The sequence below is a fragment of the Physella acuta genome, unplaced genomic scaffold, assembly GCF_028476545.2.
Source record: "Physella acuta isolate Inbredline_101_S28 unplaced genomic scaffold, ASM2847654v3 ptg001419l, whole genome shotgun sequence".
NCBI classification, from domain to species: domain Eukaryota; kingdom Metazoa; phylum Mollusca; class Gastropoda; family Physidae; genus Physella; species Physella acuta.
Genome location: NW_026732934.1, coordinates 174,762 through 193,831, shown reverse-complemented (window position 1 = coordinate 193,831; position 19,070 = coordinate 174,762). Strand labels below are relative to the sequence as shown.

Genomic DNA, 19,070 nt, shown 5'->3' with positions numbered 1-19,070 from the left:
CTGATAGTAAATTCTCTACCAGACGTAAGTATACCAATACCAATAGAACCGCAACCAGATCACGTAATGGTGGTCATGCAAGGATTCCCCTGCTGTCCCTTTATCTCAAATTGCTATCGGCAAACGCCCGTTTGACGTTGGCTTCCAGATAGCTTCATACACATTCAGGCATTCAGGGAATGAATTTTTTTTTTCAACGCTTGGTTGCTGATTTGCATTTTTAAAGGTATTGACATGACCTGGCAGGTTTATGGGTTACAACCACCTGTATAGGTGCGGGTGGGATTTACACAGGCTGTTTCTACTGTCTTCAGCTTTACCTGATCATATTTATATTAGGAGTAAAAAGTCCTTATTGTGTAAGGATATATATATATATATATATATATATATATATATATATATATATATATATATATATATATATATATATATATATATATAATATATATACATAATCCTATGGGTTAGAACAATATTTACCCTTAAGGTTAGGGTTTAGTCGGTGCCACCAATTGGATTAGGGTTTAGTCGGTGTACCGATTGGATTAGGGTTTAGTCGGTGCCACTAAGTAGATTAGGGTTTAGCCGACGCCACCTTGTGGATTAGTGTTAAGCCGGTGCCACCCCATGGATCAGTTACCACAGGCTGTACATGCACCACCCCTACAGCCATTACCGTGTGCTCCATGTGTTTACAAGTGTGGGATGTACAGCGCCGAGCTTGGTGAACCTTAGTCTCTTTAACAACCCCCATGTCTGCCGCGGTAACCTTGAACTTTCACACAATCACCGCTCTTAAAGCCCCGGGACAACACAATTCCGTAACATCCAACGCAACTCTTTATGTGCCTGTCACAAAATCCCCTCCCCGCTCTTCTCCGCCTTTATTTAAAAATAAATACATGTATAACCCGTTTTTATATAATTTTTAAAAATCTGTATGTGTTATTAATAACGAATTAAAAAAATAAGTTGTACAATAGGGCATTCCTCACTAGCCCGAAAGTGTCAAGTGAATTGTTTATAGCTGCACTGGAAACACCTGTGTATTGTGTCTGTGTTGAGTCAGCGCTGTGGGGTTTACAATAGAAAAAGTCGACACAACAATATTAAACTCTTCCTCGACTCTCTTTCTCTCTCTCTCTCTCTGTATATATATATATATATATATATATATATATATGTATATATATATATATATATATATATATATATATATATATATATATATATATATATATATATATATATATGTGTGTGTGTGTGTGTGTATTACAAACTATATGCCTTAGTTAACAATCGTGTGTATTGTCGCGCTAATTAAGGCATAAATCAGCTCTGAGCTCACGATGATAACCAACTAAGACTTAATACTTCGTTTGTGATAATAAAGACACCTAAACAGCGTCGCCAGGTCTAGGTTGAGTTAGGCGGAGAATACACTCCCCGTTATTATCCTATCATAAATTAACATTTTTTTCTTACATTAATTAGAAGAACGTAATCTTGATTCTTTGTTTCTTGCTTCTTTGTCGCGTTTCAAATTTTACGTCATCTGCGAAATTCTAGACCAATTGTTTATCACACATTTCAAAATATTTATTTACCTACATACATACACCTTATTTTCTTTATAAAACGTAATCCTAACCCGTTTATGCGTTGTTGTTTTCCTTTTTTTTTTCTTTTGCTTCAGTAGATATTCAGCAACGCAACACCTTTCCGCCCTCACCGTTCATTCATTGCTGACACATACGACAATGCATCGCTTGTCCTGTTATTAAAATCCTATCATCGGGAAGATGGATGTAGAGTTGGTAGGAAATGGATAACACAGTGTTGCTGTAGCATGCACAGTGCACAACTTGAGGTTCATGGGATTACTGTAGACGCAGATTTTTTTTATCCATACTCGACTTCGAAAAACTTGAGGCTTAGCTAGACTTGTTAGCTGGATCATAATATCGCACCAGAATATATATCATATAAAACTGCACCATGAGACTGTATAACTGTACTTTAATATTTAACTGATACAATAATTTCTTTCTCTTATTTATATTTCTAAAACTGGAGTTTCGTTGAGAAATAATATATTTTTTTTCCCCAATGCAGAATTGTCCTTCTCCAATTACCTGTTTTTAAGATACACTCGGAGCCCACCCCGTTGCAACTTTGCTTCGAAATAGTATTGTTAAGAATATGCATTTACTAGAGCAAGATAGAATCAGACACCTTGTTAATATTGATTCAGACTTTTAGTGTACTAGCTTTCCTTTTCAATTAAAAATATTTTTGCTTTTTTTGGAAATTTCTTATATATTGGTACTTATACATAAAAACACCGTAAGCAACGGTTCGAGCTTTTTTATGCCTTTCTCAAGGGGCATATAGTTTGTTTTAACTTTTTATCTCTTACACATTGAACCTTTGGCAGGCGAGAGTAAAATTCAATGTTAAGTTTTCCTACTAGATCTACATCTCAGTTAAATAAATAAAAAAAATTCTATAACAATTGTAACAAAAAACGTTTAAATAAATATTTACTTATAAAACGAGATTCACTGCTAACGAAAGAACCGGCGAAAGGAGTCGAAAGGTCAGAGAGCTTTAGATCCCCCCCCCCTCCCCTCTTTAATGGGTTGCCCGGGTCTTTTATCACGTCTAGTCATCCCAGTGGCCGCACATAGAGTCACGCCTATTACATATGCTAATGTCCACCTTCTTCTAGCCCGGGCTTTTGTTTGTTATCCAGCTGAAAGTTATCCCAGAGCTTTTTTTTTTTATCGTAGGAAATGAGACAGGTCTTTTAGTCACTTTTCTTCTCTACCTAGGAAATCAAGACAGGTCATTTTGCCGATGTCGTCTTTTTTTTTTACCCAGGAAATCTAGAAAGTCGTATTTTTTATATCATTGGAAATGAGACAGTTCTTTTAGTCACTCTTCTTCTCTACCTAGGAAATCAAGACAGGTCATTTTGCCGATGTCGTCTTTTTTTTTACCAATGAAATCTAGAAAGTCGTATTTTTTTTTATCGTAGGAAATGAAAACATGTCTGTTAATTAAGTTTTTTTTCGACCGTTTTCAACGAAGGCAGGTCATTTATTATGATGATGAGATGGTAATGTTTTTATTGTGCAACTTGGGGATACAAATAATGATATCTAAAATATGGCGGAACAAGATCGAGTACAAATTAGCAAGTTTACTGCTCAGAAGGAGGCAGAACGCCGCTACAGTGCACACTCAAACCCCAAGACTATCTCTTTTAATTGAAGAATTATCATTGCCTCGTGCATTATTCCATCTGAATTTAAAAGTACACCCATTCACAAAACAAGAAAAAAAAAAAATAACCCGTTAGAAATTTTCAGTACCATTTTTGTAAGTCATCAAATTCACATAGAATTACAATTATTGGGTTGATTTTCTGTGAGGGTCTCCGTATTCGGTAATCATCTGTGGGGGTAATTAAGTCATAACTGTGCCAGAACTCTTGTGAGGTGTACGTGTGTGGGGAGGGTACAGGAAAAACAAACATTTAACCACGCTCAAACCATTTTTCTTCTTCCTCATTTTTTTTTGCCTGTTACACAAATACCGCCCGGTGTTTATGTTGGATTGACAAGCGCACTTCATAATTCCAACATTTTTTTTTTGCTAACGTGACAGGTCTAGCAGTAAACAAGGTGTTAACTCAGTGGCCCGTTTATTTAGCCATCTACCGATCTGATGAAACACTGATGTTATGTACACACACTCACCTGTATATATCCGACTCGATCGAGTGTTTACATGCTCGGATAAGATTATCAATTGTTTATTCGTGCATGAACGTCAGAAAAACAAGATTTGTTACTTTCACAGAAATAAAATCATACACCACTTGACTGAAGAACACGATTTTTATCTTTTCTATGTATAAATGAAAGCCTGTCTTCTGGTTTGTCTTTTATGCATTACTACATCTTTCAACCGATTGCCATGAAACTTAGGAAGGTAATGATAATTTTCATGGGAAGGTTTAGATTGTCCAATGTAGATATAGTTAGTGACTGATAACCTATGGATTGGCTACAGAAAAGCAAGAGAAAAATACCGAATATACACGAAATTTACACACATGGTGAAGTGGTGGTTAAAACATTTAAAAATATGTTGAGATTATCCAATGTGGCCAGTGACTGTCTAAGAAACTACTAGAGTAAAATAACCAAAATGTACGCATAGATCTACACAGCTAGCCAGGGGTTGTTTGTAAAGACCCGATCGGATTATCCGGAATTTTCTTCCATTGCCGTCCCCGGATAGACCAAGCGCTTGTGGGCTCACCCAAGCGTGACAAGTATACACTTATCTGTCTGCCCCAGTACACTTGTGTGTTCGCACGGAGGTATTCGCTGGCTTGAATCAGCTGGGTGGTTTGAGGGGGTGGGGGGGGGGATAGTTGGGGAGGTGGGTCTCTCCTTGCAAGACCAGATAGACAGCATAGCTGAACAGATTGCTGTGAATGTAGGGTGTTTATATAATAACAAAGAAAACAACCCCGCACCTGTTTTATAAAATTGTGGTGGGGGAGAAGTGTGGATTTCTAATCAATAATTCTGGTTTATTTTCGTCTATAAGTGATGTATACGAGCAGGAATAATTAATTTTGTTTTCCTGCTAGCCCATAGGGTTATTGTTTTCAGCTTTATTTTCTTACATCTGTTGTGTCCTGTATATGTGTAAATCCCGTATGACTGTTTATATATTCAAGACATCGCTGTTTTTTTAAAAATTAAAAGTTACATGTTGTAGCTAGTTGGTTTGTGTAAGCGGGTAATGTTAAAGAAGGCAATTGCAATTTAAATTTGGACTATTGTTTTCTTGATTTGTTATGATTAAATAAAATAAAAAAAAAGGTTTTAAAAATATGCAGGCTAAACTTAGTCTACACTTCTGACATTTTAGTGCGTACATATGGGCTAATCTTGACGTGTGTTCTAAATATAGTCAATGATATCTGACCCGTAAAAAATATCCCTGTTGTTCGAACAACAGCTTAGACTTGAGAATACCGTTATCTAATAGTTTTAAATACAATCAAACGTCAACTTGTGGGCTATACGAAACTATTTTATCAGTATTGTTCTTTGAAATTGTACTTGATTACTACTTTTACTAAAACGATGTGTTACAATAATATGAAATATGTCTTGGAAACTGTTTCGATTATTATAGTAATATTCCCAACCTCTTTTAAAAAATAAAATACAAAGATAAATAAAAACCTACAACGAAACGAACCTGCAGTTTAAAAATGTAAGATAACGTTAAGATAGGTTAAGCCAGTCGCGTTCACTAGCAATTCGAATTCGATGGGTAATTATGACGTAATTTTACAAGACTTTATGAATGGAAAGTTTCTTGTCGACGTCTATGCGAGTCGATAGCCACAGAACCGTTCAGCATTAGTAATGACTATACAACTTTCTTGCTTCTAGCTTCTCTTTTAGCGTATTACATCCAGCCTCAACACATATCTCGGGTCGCAGTGATTCTCAATGTTGCCGTGTGTAACACCCCCTCCCAGCCATTATAGAAAAATGAAACCTAAGTGAAAACCCCTGTCATCGACTTAATCACAAGTACCTCTCGTCCCCTCCTCCCCAACCGCTCGCAGGAAAAAAAAATTTCCGTGCAGAAAATATTGCTTACTGAATAGAAGTTGTTTTGAATGCCGCATAGAAGAACCACTGACGCGTAACGCAATGCGCGGATACGTTGTATTGTTCAGCAATTTTATAAGATGGCTTACTGCATAGCCAGACGGCATGGGGTAGGGTTGGGTAGAAATAAATTATTGTACTGTAGGTATTTGAGTACTACCCTTCGGTAGGTATTTTAGTAGGCCTACTCTTGTTTATTTTTATAGTAGACCAGTACACCATCTGCTCCTTTCAGGCTTAGTTGACGGCCACCGAGTTCTTCAGTACATTTATTTACATTGTAGATGATGTTCAAGATCTGTGTAGTTGTATGAAAATATCTGTAACATTATTTTTAGTTTATCTAAATTAGGTTTCGTTATACGTAATTGGAAGTTGTCGCAATAAATGTGTATATGCCGTTAGCATTCAATGCACAACATATTCGAGGATTTGTTTTCACAATATATACAGTACAAAAAGATACAAGTTTGTCATTAGTTGCCAATATAATCAATATTTATTCTGAAGAAGACTTTCCGTCAAAATATAAATACTGTTTTAAGTTATCGATGGTTTTGGCAATTAAGTTGAAAACTTAATACTATCTATATATACACTATCGTTGATCAAATGATAAAAAATAAAATACTATAGTAAACAACAGTTGGTTGTTACGAAACTCTGAGGTCGAACCTCCTACTACCAGAGATAGTGATGTGAATATTGTCAGCGAACAGCGGGATGTTGCGGTGTTGACAAGATAAGGCCCGACAGAGGAGAGTATTCCTACTGTGCTGACGTGTTCCTGCCCTTCAGGGGATTGGGTTCTCCAGTCCAGACCACACCGTATGGAGCTTAAGATTTATGGATTTCTTCCTCACAAAATCTCATTTTTGACAGTTTGGCTTCTTGTTTCGTTTTTTTTTTCATCATATTTTTTTTTCCACACACCATTGAGTCATTTTTAATATCCAATTATTATTGTCACTCAATGTAAATTTTAAAAAGTTGCACGACTATCCCTTTGTATTTTTAAGATGACATTTTTGTCATGTTAGATCATGGATCGTTTCGATAAACAGATCGTAGATAGTTTTCAAGTAAAAAAATATAAGACCATCACCCAGTGGTGGCAGTTGGTTAGCCATACTGTTCAAATAGGGAAAAATTGAAAAAAAATCTCACTTTCGTCGCTGTTGTTCGGAATAATATTTTTTGCATAAAGCAGCAGTTTTTATTTCGCCTCCAACCAAGTTGTTTCTGATCTACAGAAAGCAAAACTAAATACATACTAATCTTAAATTATCTTACTGCAAAATCTATTTTTAATTTTACGAGCTAAATATTATCGTTTGTAGTTGGCATAGAAAAATACCTACTAAATATTTCTGTTATATATAAAAAAAATCAACACCGCCGTTAGTTCGCGTATATTTTTATAGCCTGCTCCAGTTTTTTCACGTATTTAATTTGGCCTGCGTCAAAGAAAAAATGTATAGGTAGTTCCGGTGTTTAGTATGGCCTTCTCACGAAAACCTCTGGATACTTCTCTCCCTTTTGTATCCGCTTAAAGAGCTGTCAGCCACAAAAGACCGTTTAGCGGCGTCGCTGAATTGATACCCGGCTGGTCGTGTCGCCGGGTTAAGCCGTACGTTCCAGTAAAAACAAAATGACAAACCGGAACGCCGGCATGGGAGGGGGATGGCCATTGTTAGTCCCCGACTCGGGTCCTGTCATCATTGTTCACTTGTCCCCCCGGAGCCGTGGGCTATCTCCGACGACCCACATATCGCCTGTCAGTACCTGCAGGAAGGCCGTGGTTGTACAATCATCGCGGGTGATTGTTATACACCGCGGGGTGACCATTATTTTTTTTTTACCCTTGTAGAACACAAAACACGTTTATGAGATAAATACGCGGTTATTTCAGTTGCCTTTTGAAAACAATGTTATCTTTATAAATAACGTTCTCATATCGAAGAGCCCAATTGCTGAAAAGAAAGTTGTAGAAAAGAGGTGAAATCTAGATTGTGATTAATTTCTTGGTAAAAAAAAGTTCAGTAAAAAATGAGGACAACCGGGCAATAATCTGTAAACGTAGTACCGTGTCAACCTCCCTCCCCACCCGCCTCCCCCGCACCACAGCGACAAAAAAAAAACCTTCTCGAAATATGGACCACATACGAAAACAAAAACAGATTATTTAGTAACAAATTAAATGTTTACATCAAATAGTACGAATCTTGAACCAATTTTTTCATACGCTTGGTCTGTATGTTTTGGTCTGTCAAACTCCACACAAATACACATCCCGTTTATCCTGTGATTTAGCTAATTATCTGATCGTGTTGATCGTGTACCATAATCTATTTTCTTCGAATTTGATACTTTCCTTTACCCCATTTTCCTTTAACACTGTTCCTGCCACGTACCCCATTATTTTCATCTATTGCATCCTTACTTCTAACTCCTACTTTGAAATAAAACCTTATACTCGTTGTCTTTTATTTATTACAGGAATTTGAGCCCCCCTCCCACCTCCCCCACTTTCCCCCTGCCATATCTCACATATTAGAATATTTCCCCCTCCCATATTATATCCTGCGCTTCTCCAGACAAAGACCCCGGGATGAAGAGTGCTTGAAAACAGCGCTTATCTCAGCATCGCAGCGTTTTATCTTTATTTTAAAACTTATCGTCATTATTACAGGCCCCGCGTCGCACGTTAAAGCACCCGCCACAGTAGTAATATCTACATACAGAACAATTATGCAAGACGTTGTAAAGGTTTTATGCAAGCTGCATTTCGTATGAATGGCTTGCCTGTCGCTGTGATATCAAAAGAAAATTGCAATTTATTGCCACGAACTGTATGGGAAGAAAACTGACATCTTGTGTTTATTTATCGACTCGGTAAGGCTATTCGAAAAAACGTACGCTACAAGTACGGAGTAAGATTCACAGCTTGGAGTTCGAGTAGTGGTTCTCAGATTTGTGTGTGTTCGGTTACCCTTTTTGCCAAAGGATTAAAGATTAACAGTTTATTTAAGAGTATTGGTTCTCAAACACTGTTGTTCCATGGCACTCTTTTGACAATTAGATTAGTCATTAGAAGAAAGTATTTTAAAATGCCATACTGTCACACACGTTTTCTCTAATTTTCTTTACCAGAAACCCTTCAACATTTATATGTTGGTGGTCTGTAGACCCGCAGTAGGGTTGGTAGATTCCTGGGGAAAAACTCGTTATAAGTTATGTTACATTTTGATATCTAAGTCCGTTCACCACAATGTGAATTTATAAATCTATTACAATGCACTTCTTTAGAAACTTAAACGGCCAGATTTAGACGCGTTTATAAACATGTGTATCACGATGGGACTTGTAACGTTGTTCAATATATTTTACGCAACAACATAACTAACAATATTTGTGCTTAAAATCTTGACACTGTATATACTTGTATGGAAGTTCTCTCATTGTAGGCTTTTTAAAAAAAGTAATACCGTATGCAAATTCAACATTTATTAAAAATTTTGGGCACGAACTGTCAGGTTTATAAGACTGAATCATAAAGGGAGATGATCGCACAAACAGCGGCTGTTGTGGGACGAGACGACACGATAATGACCTGGATGATTCAACGCATCCATTCCGCAAGCCAAACAAATAAAAACGGAAAGGAAATCTTCTATTCTTTGGTTCAAATAAAAAAAAAATGTAATCTTTGCATCTGCTTCTTCATCCGTCATAGTGCATCCCCCGTTCTCTTGGACGTCCCTTTTATGCCTGGTTTGACAGTGACGTGCCTTCCCCCTCCCCCAAGTTGACAAAGCAAACCGTTTCCTTGGACTCCCTAACTCCCATCCGGTTAAACAACGCCCTTGAAACTGCCTGTTTTTTTATACTCGCTGGGGTGCTCGGAAAAAGATCAGTTTTATTTTTTAAATTTTATTTTACGATCAGTTGGGTTTTCCCAAAAAAGAAACCTTAGACGAGTAAAATTTATTCTGAACATTTTTATGTCTTACGTTAATTTTTTAATGTTTTAAATCCTTACTGTAAAATTTTTTTACAACTTGTTTCCAGTCATTAAAAACAAAAGAAATAAGTATTTGCAATTTTATTTTTATTCAATTACTTAAAATACGGCTAGGTATTCCGTAACGGTAGTAAAGAAAGTTAATTGGCGTACTATAGACGAGAAGTAGACATAGCAGACTTTTACCCACACTAGAGCCAGCCTTAAACACGCTTATCAGTTCGAAATCTCCACATTACACCGATAAACGCTACTTCACCTGCACTGTGAGTCCTCAGTACCTACTACCAGGAACTAATTAAAATAATGCTTCACAGTAAAAAGTAGCAGTTATTTATTACAAAATACTCAACGGTAAAAAAAAGTGTTGCGTCTTACAGACTAACTCTACTTCACTGGCACAGTGAGTTGTCAGTAACCAGGAACTAAAAGAACGCTGTACTGTATAAAAACAACCCACAACAAACCCACAAACATTGTTGACGTTAGACACGCGTCAAAACTGACTCCTACAGACACACCATGATCCGCTCTGTATCAGTTGTTTATAGTTGATGCTGGTGTTCCACCACCGGCTTTTGTTTATATAACAAGTTCCCTGTTTGCAAACAGTTCATCATGTTTTCATGTACTTCTGCTGTTAATATCTATTTGAGGCAGCTATGCTAAAAGCGTATTCAATGTTAAAAATTAAAAATCTTGATTCAGTTATGACATGTTATTTATTTTTTATTTTATCCTACAACGGGAGGAAGCGTAGAAGAGAGATTGAGGCCGAAGTAGAACGAGAAAAATTCGAGATAATCAGAGATGACAGTAAAAGAGGGAGAACATGGGGGGGGGGGGGGGGAGTGAGTCTTTAACGAAGGCTTGTTTCCTGTCAAAGTTTTTAGATTTAGTCTGCCTATTGGCTAACGTTAATATTTTTTTGGGTACTTCTAGAAACGCCGCCAGGGCAGTATTTTGTAGCGCTGTCGCGGTTACGATTAGGGACATAGCTAGATTCGGGTTATGGTCAGGGCTAGGATTAGGGGTCGGGTTACGACCAGGGCTAGGATTAGGGGTCGGGTTACGACCAGGGCTAGGATTAGGGGTCGGGCTACGACCACGGTTTAAGTGGTTATGCCAGCAGCAAAGACATCAGTCTTCGATAGCCCTAACGGCATCCTTAACGTAACATAATCAAATTATGACTCACAGTCTATAGTAAGCAAAGTCACCCTTTTGTACCTGTGGTTCCATATAGCAGATGAAGTAGAGTTTTTCTGTTTCTATGAACTCTGCTTACAAAAGAAGCAACGTGGTCAGTACTATGCCTAGCCACATATGGTCCCCTGACCTAATTCTACCCATCAAACCTGGGTGGACTTACAGCCACCTTACGGGATCCGAACTCATTACTTTCGGGCTAGCAGTCGTGCGCACCACTTCCCGACCAGGCTGTTGCATTCCTCTCGTGTAGGCGTACATGCGAATTTTTCACCCTGTGAACCAGTCATAAAGTCACAGTGACTTTGACCCCAGGACTAAACGAGTGTCTGCGTAATTATCTCTACTGTCTGGGGAAGCGACACGGAGTCCACTACAGAGGGGAGAAAAAAAATACAGTGTGGACGCCGAGGTCTTTGTGTAGGCTGAGTTTGTAACGTCAGCGGTTCTCAAGTTTTCGGAGTAGTCGAGTCCTAATAAAATAAACATGTGTTAAATTTTCTTTAAAGTATAGGCTGTAAGTCTGTTTACGTTTTTAGATAAATGCATGATAATAGGGACGATAAAAAATGGAGGTGATGCCTCACCAAAAGAGCGATGAGCGACAGTGAAACACGATATTTAGAACCGCTGGCTTGGGCCACTAATGTAACGGTATCCTTCGATTTGCTCCATTTCTACAGCAGACCTAACTTGTTTAGTGCGTTGGTAATCACGTCTGCTTACCGTGGTCTGGGCCGGAAGCGAGCATGCGATCGGAGATGTCAGCGGCCCGGTTTTTAAACACTGTTTGGCGACATTCGGCTAAAACTCTCAGCGGCTACATACTGTTTTAAACATATCGGCTACAAACATAGCGGCTACATATGGTCAGAAACGTAGGGGCTACATACGGTCACAAACATAGTGGCTACATACGGTGACATACTATTTCTAAGAGTGTCTACATACACTTTACAAGTTTGCTGCAAACACACCATGGCTATTTCAAACACATTAGCTATATAATATGGTCACATACAGTAGTTGCATAACAAGAATCCAGACAAGGAATTGAGTGAATGGTTTTAAAATGACTTTTAAGATCCATCAAGGTTTTAACTTAAATTGAAATAGAGTTTTAAAACGTACTTCGTTTAACTGGAAATTTTCACGTTCAGCGTGTGCTTGAGCTCGCTGTCTCTTCACCTAAAGATCGAAACAAAGAGAGGACAACACTTCATAAGACAGATTCAAAGATCTCCTGAATTATACGATTCTACCTTATTTTTATTTAAACTTTTATATTTTCAAACTGAATGTCGAAAACAAAATCTTTGAGAAAATTTCATTATCACTCCAAGAACTCCACAGCCCTCGCCGTGTCAATCAAGTTGAAAGGGCATGTCCATTTGAGAACCATTGTCTGTTGACAATGAAATTATTCTTAATTTAACTAGAAGAGCGTAGCAATCGGCAGGATCGCGTTTTTTTTCTCTCTCTCTCTCACGCAGACTCAATAAATTTGGTTCAACTAATTTGTTGCGGATCCGTAGCTCCCCATTTCGTCGTATTTTACATTTCAATAAAACACATTAAGCTATATTTAAAAAAAAAAATCCCAATTAACATTTTTTTTTAAAGACGAGAATCCGATTCGGCCACTTCGAATACAAAACCCAACACGTGTATATTTTAACACGTGTTTGATAAAACAACTCACGGTAATTAATCATTTTCTCTCTCTCTCCTTGTTTTGATTCCCTAGCGACGCTTCCTGTGTTATTACACCAAGGGCGTTTTCAGCGAAACCTTACGCAAGATGAACAGCAATTAGAAGACTGTTCTAATCTATAATTGGGAGTAATCCGATTCTGCGCGAGCTTGTTAGATTTCGGGCACCGGAATCGTGCTCGTGCCTGTGTTAATTAATTAGCCCAGTGTTGTCCCCAGTTTTTAGTTACTTAACCCCTCTTTTCATTAGCGGGCGAGAACGGCATGACCCGAGCATGTACTGTTGGGGAAAAAAAAAACAATGTTAGAATGTGATTGCACCGTCGGCTTGCGAACATGAGATCTCTTCTGAAAATGAAGAAATAGGAAGAAATATTGGGTTCAAAATTTGAAATTAAAATATTTTCAATAAAGAAATTTATGTTAAATTGATATGTATTTATGTAATCGGTAATTATAAAACAAATGTTAGAAATAAAAAAAAACTTCACTTTTAGAATTTAATTGCAATATTAGCCAGAATATTTGAGAACCATTTTGGAATTTAAAAAAAAGAGCAATTTTTAATAAATAGAAAAACATTTTCAATTATTTCTATTTAATTAATGTTTCACTAGAACTACATTTACGTAAGCCATAATTATAAACAAAGAAAATAATTCCTTTTATTAAATAGCATGTTAATACTCATATTGCATGTGAATTTGCCTTTTTAAAAACGCAAGTGCGCTTGTTATAATGTTATTAAAGACTTGTGTTATTTATAACTTCAGACGTCCATACCAATGTATCCTTAGAAGAGTGCCTTCCCGCAACACTGCTCTGGTTGAAATTAAACTAATTTTAAATTTAATAATTTAAAAAAGTTGCATCTGAATTGATTGACAAACGTGAGGCCGAACCATTGATCTAGAGTATTTTCATCTATATTTGACTCACCCTTATGGCAAGTAACGCACTCTCAGGACCTGACGGTCAATGGAACAAAATCTAATTGGGTTCTGTTTCTGTGGTTACGGTATAGGAAGGGGTTGTTTGGTCAGTACATTGCCCAGATTTTATTTTACCCGACTTATGCCATGTACACATACGAGCTGGGTGGATTCTGAAGATCTAGGTGAGGTACCCATTAGAGCGGGATAGTATCATGTCAGGTACCCATACATATACGAGCTGGGTGGATTCTGAAGATCTAGGTGAGGTACCAATTAGAGCGGGGTAGTCTCATGTCAGGTACCCATACATATACGAGCTGGGTGGATTCTGAAGATCTAGGTGAGGTACCCATTAGAGCGGGATAGTATCATGTCAGGTACCCATACATATACGAGCTGGGTGGATTCTGAAGATCTAGGTGAGGTACCAATTAGAGCGGGGTAGTCTCATGTCAGGTACCCATACATATACGAGCTGGGTGGATTCTGAAGATCTAGGTGAGGTACCCATTAGAGCGGGATAGTATCATGTCAGGTACCCATACATATACGAGCTGGGTGGATTCTGAAGATCTAGGTGAGGTACCAATTAGAGCGGGGTAGTCTCATGTCAGGTACCCATTAGAGCTAGGTGGACTCAGGTCAGGTACCCAGTTTAGCTGAGTGAACTCCTAAGACAAATTTCCTACTGAGTTAGAGAAAGGATTAAATGAAAGTTCTTATGGTTATATAGTACTTAACTCATCTGAAAACGGTAGTACTATTGATAATTTAAAACTACATTACAGCGTATTTCAGACCAATTTTGATCCCACGCAAAAAGAAGCATTGGATTATTGCCGACTAAAACTGTACGTCTGAATCGGACGTAAAAGTGTTTGGACTAGGGCTGTAGAGGAGGTATGGGCGGGGGATTTTAGGGAGTTTAAATTGAGTGAAATCGTAGACTCAACCTCTGAAAATCTGCGCCTCAGATGATAGTTTTAATGCTTGTTAAAACAACCTTAACCCAGCAGTCGATAAACATCCGTCTGACCAGGCGTGAGAAACCAGCAGAGCTACCCTCCAAAATCGTTAACGTATTCACCCTCAGCCCTCCCCCTTCCCCATCAGTGCGGCGGGGGTAATGAAATAAAAACCCCTGAATAGTTTTAACAGCGTTATAAATAGAAACGCTGAACGTTTTTTTTTCTTTTTTTTTTTAAACTGGTCGTTTAAATTGTCTTTATTTATTCACGGATATTTTAAAACGTTTTTTTAACCCTTTATCGCCCTAAAGACATCTGTGCCCTGGCATTAAAGCTTCCATTGGTACTGGGTACTTAACGTGTGCTGTATAATTTTGGCTTCCTCTGGCGTTAGTGATTCCGTTTTAGAGCAAATAACTTAATGTATGGCTATTTGTTTTTGACATATGTAACTCCATTTCTGGTTCTTGTAACGTAAGTGTTTCAATTTCTGAGCACAAAAGTTGATGTAGCCTAAGGGGTATTTAGAGTATTCTGCTTGCACTTTGTTAGGTTCTATCTAACGTTAGCGATGAAATATTTAAGATCATAATTTAAGGTACATGACGCTACTGATGAAATATTTGAGCAAATACCGTGCTGTACTGGGTCGGGTATTGTAACAACTACGTTATAATTTAAGGTACATGACGCTACTGATGTAATATTTGAGCAAATACCATTTGTACTGGGTCGGGTATTGTAACAACTACTTTATAATTTAAGATACATGACGCTACTGATGTAATATTCGAGCAAATACCGTGCTGCACTTGGTCGGGTATTTTAACAACTACTTTATAATGTACATGACGCTGCAGATGAAATATTCGTGCAAATAAGCCGATGTACGCGTCGGGTATTTTAACAACTACTTTATTATCTAAGGTACATGACCCTACTGATGTAATATTCGTGCAAATATCGTGCTGTACTGGGTCGGGTATTTTAACAACTACCTTATAATTTAAGGTACATGTCTCTACTGATGAAACATTCGTGCAAATAAGCCGATGTACGAGTCGGGTATTTAAACAACTACTTTATAATTTACATGACGCTACTGATGTAACATTCGTGCAAATAACTCGATGTACGGGTCGGATATTTTAACAACTAATTTATTATCTAAGGTACATGTCTCTACTGGTGTAATATTCGTGCAAATAAGCCGATGTACGTGTCGGGTATTTAAAACATTTTCCACCTCCCCGATGATTGAACGTGAGCAGGACAAGTTCGCACGCGCCTGACACCTTGCAGCGGAGCGCGGCAGGCGATCGAGCAAGCTGTGATTATCGCAGCCCCGCCGCCAATTAACTCATTACCGCAGGTTATAAACAACCCCCAGACGTGCACGCGAAATTAATCCCAGCCGCTTAGCATAATTCCTCCGCCGGTCGCGGACGTTTTTATCTTATCACAAAGAGCATGAGTATGTGTAACGGATAACCGGCCGGTGTTTATTGATACGTAATCAGCTGATTGATTTGTTTAGGTATAGTCGCTGAGACCGGGTTCGAAAGTAATTCGATATGAATTGTATGCTGGAGTGTTTATCTTGATTAAGGGATAACTCTTATACTGTTTAAATAGATGTCTCCCATATAATTGCAATATCTTTATTACATTAATTAACTAACTATGGAATTTTTTTTTCCAGATGTACATGATGATTGCTTATCATTTTATATCGTAATAGTATAGTTGTTATTTTATTATACACTTGATATACATATTTTTCAGTGTGAATTGTATGATTTTAAAATGAAGTAAATATAGGCGTTTTTTTTTAAACAACGAAAGGGCTTATTCGAAGAATGCTTTTAGTTTTATGGAACCGCTACACTAATATTATAGTCCTTTCACTAATCATAGCAGTAACCATAACTCTGACCCGAGCCTTAACTTTGACCCCATTCATAACCTCAGTACTGTAAAGGGGTGCTGACAGAAAACAAAAACAAAATGATTGATCATGTTGGTATAATTTGTACGAAACCAACTTAAATTTAAGTTTGCTATAAGTTGCTATAAGTTGCTATGTCGAAGTCGGGCTTTAAATAAAAAGAAGAGCTGTTTACTGTAGGTGACCCTGATTTCTCTCGTAATTCGACTACTGACCCGCACTGACCACACCGCCCAGTGACCCGCGCTGACCACACGTAGGAAGTTATTTGACCATACCGGAGGCTACTAATCTTCTTCACGGACGTGTCGTCTTCCCCCACTGGCCGTTCATTTGTTTACACTGGCCATCAGGCGACATTCTGTCCCCCCCCCCACACACCCTTCTGATATTGGCAGTTTTTGGTCTGACCCTATACATGTGCTTACATGGACTTCCTTGTTCTTAATTGTAATATTGGAGGGGATTTACTTCTACACAATTTAGTATTACGTGTGCGCCATATGAGCCATTATGGTCCATTGACTTCAGCTTGCTTTTCTTACTAGATTTGCTTCCTTAGTGTGTCTGCCCAAGAACTAGCTACTAGACAGCAGTTGCTAGATTTTGGAGTTTTCTCTTCTAGACGTGTTGCTGTCAACAGCTAGCGAGCCTCATCTGCCCGGATAAGGAAATCTTTTCCTCCCGTTTTGCTATTATCAGTTTTTGGTTTGACCTTAGACATTTTCATATAAATAGTGTTACACAAGAGCTTATAACAGTTTTTGTCATATATATGTTTTTATATCTCTTAATATTGTGTGTCTGAAATTAGATACGTTTTTTTTTTAATTTAAAATAATTTACATATATCTGGTAGTGTTTTTTTTCAGCATTAAAATAATAAACATAAAATTGCATTCGGGATTTTGTGTTTCATGTACTCAAAAGATAATTTAACACCCGACTCATTAAAAAAACCCATTAAAATGTAAACCGGAATAAGGACATCAGTACACTCACTCTGTAAAGAACACGCTACACACTAACACCAAAGAACTGTAGAATGGTTGACTCACCCAATTACTTTTTCATTGATTTTACTTACACTTAGCCCAAGCACTTAACAATTACCGTAATTGGTTTAACATTGTCTTCGTCGAAATCCTAGGTTAATGAAGCTTGTGTAACTGTGTGTGTGTAAAGACCTAATCACATTGTTACACATTAATCATTAATTACGTCTTAATAAGACGCTGTTTTTTTTTAAAAAATTGTTCCTGATTTTATTTTAATTTTAATAAACCATAAATTTTGCATTATCTACAATTCTACATCAACATATAATTGAAACTTTTTTCATATTTAAATTTTTTTGGTTAACATCTAAATTTAAGTTTGTTCAAAGAAAGGTCAACGAATATAGTTAGGTATAGTTTGCGTCTAAACACATTTTTTCTCAACACGTTTAAACTTTTTTTCCCTTTTTCTATTTTAACGAGAACACAGTGAGTCGGAAAAAAACGTGGGCTATTCGAATTGGTTTGAAATGATTCTAAAAGACCTAATCTGGAAATAAGAGACGGTCGGATTGATACAATTGATCGTGGAGTGTGCCTTGTAAAGCCCCAGGGGGTAACGTGAATAAGATGACCCCCATGTTAATGCGAAAACGAGTAGGTAACATTGGATTGAATTAGGTGAGAGAGGGTGGGGGGACTGGTTGTATGAGGGGTGGGGGTAGGGCTAGAATTTTAAAATAAAATGGTTGTTGAGTTGAAGTCATGTTAACATCATGTCTGTGTGTTATTTTTGCCCAACAGAATGCTCAGTTTTGTCAAGTCCCCAAAGTAGGCACTGTTGTTCCGCCAAGCTGGTTTGGCTATTTTACCAAAGTTACGTACAATTCAGTCTTGTAAAAAAAATAAAAATTGTAGGCTACTTTTTAAGGGCTGGTAACTGGTAATACAGCTGATAGATTAGAGTTAATCTGTTTCAGTTACCAGCCGCCTCTAATTTCCACATCAGGGCTAAGTAGACCCAGGAAGTTTCTCCAGACTTAAAACCGAACTCATGAGCATGGTGTTGGCAGTTATGCGCTAACACTCATCCACGTCGTCCTTTGTTCTGGCCTAATCTATGCTAACACACACATGCCTATAGATGAGATTTAAAATAAATAAGTAAGATTTTTCGTTTCTACCATCATGTTGCAATTTTTATAGTTCCACTCAGCTAATCAATAACATATAGATTTTCTAGTTTTATAATGTTGCATTTAAAATAAATTAGTTGTCAGTACAGCCCGAACAGTAGTTTGTATAATATAAATCCTTTGAAATAGGAACATTTCAAACAACACGAACAATCGTTCAACATGTGTATTGAAGCAATACATTGGATTTCCCTGCGTAAAACACCATCTTGTAATGATTATTATTATTTCCCCTGGCAGAGAACAAATGCGAGTTCTCTCATTTCTTTCACTTGGCGGCTTGACGATGGTCTCCCCTCCCATTTGGATCAACGCCCTTATAACTGCCCGCTGCAAATGCCCCTCTCTTAAACCCGAAACGCAAA

At 37.6% G+C, this 19,070-nt stretch overlaps 1 protein-coding gene across 1 annotated transcript in view; it reads left to right on the top strand.

Annotated features, from left to right (window-relative positions):
* The window catches only part of LOC131927565 (prolow-density lipoprotein receptor-related protein 1), a 184,362-nt gene that overhangs the window by 9,183 nt on the left and 156,109 nt on the right, over window positions 1–19,070 (top strand). The gene's annotated exons all lie outside the window — the stretch shown is intronic.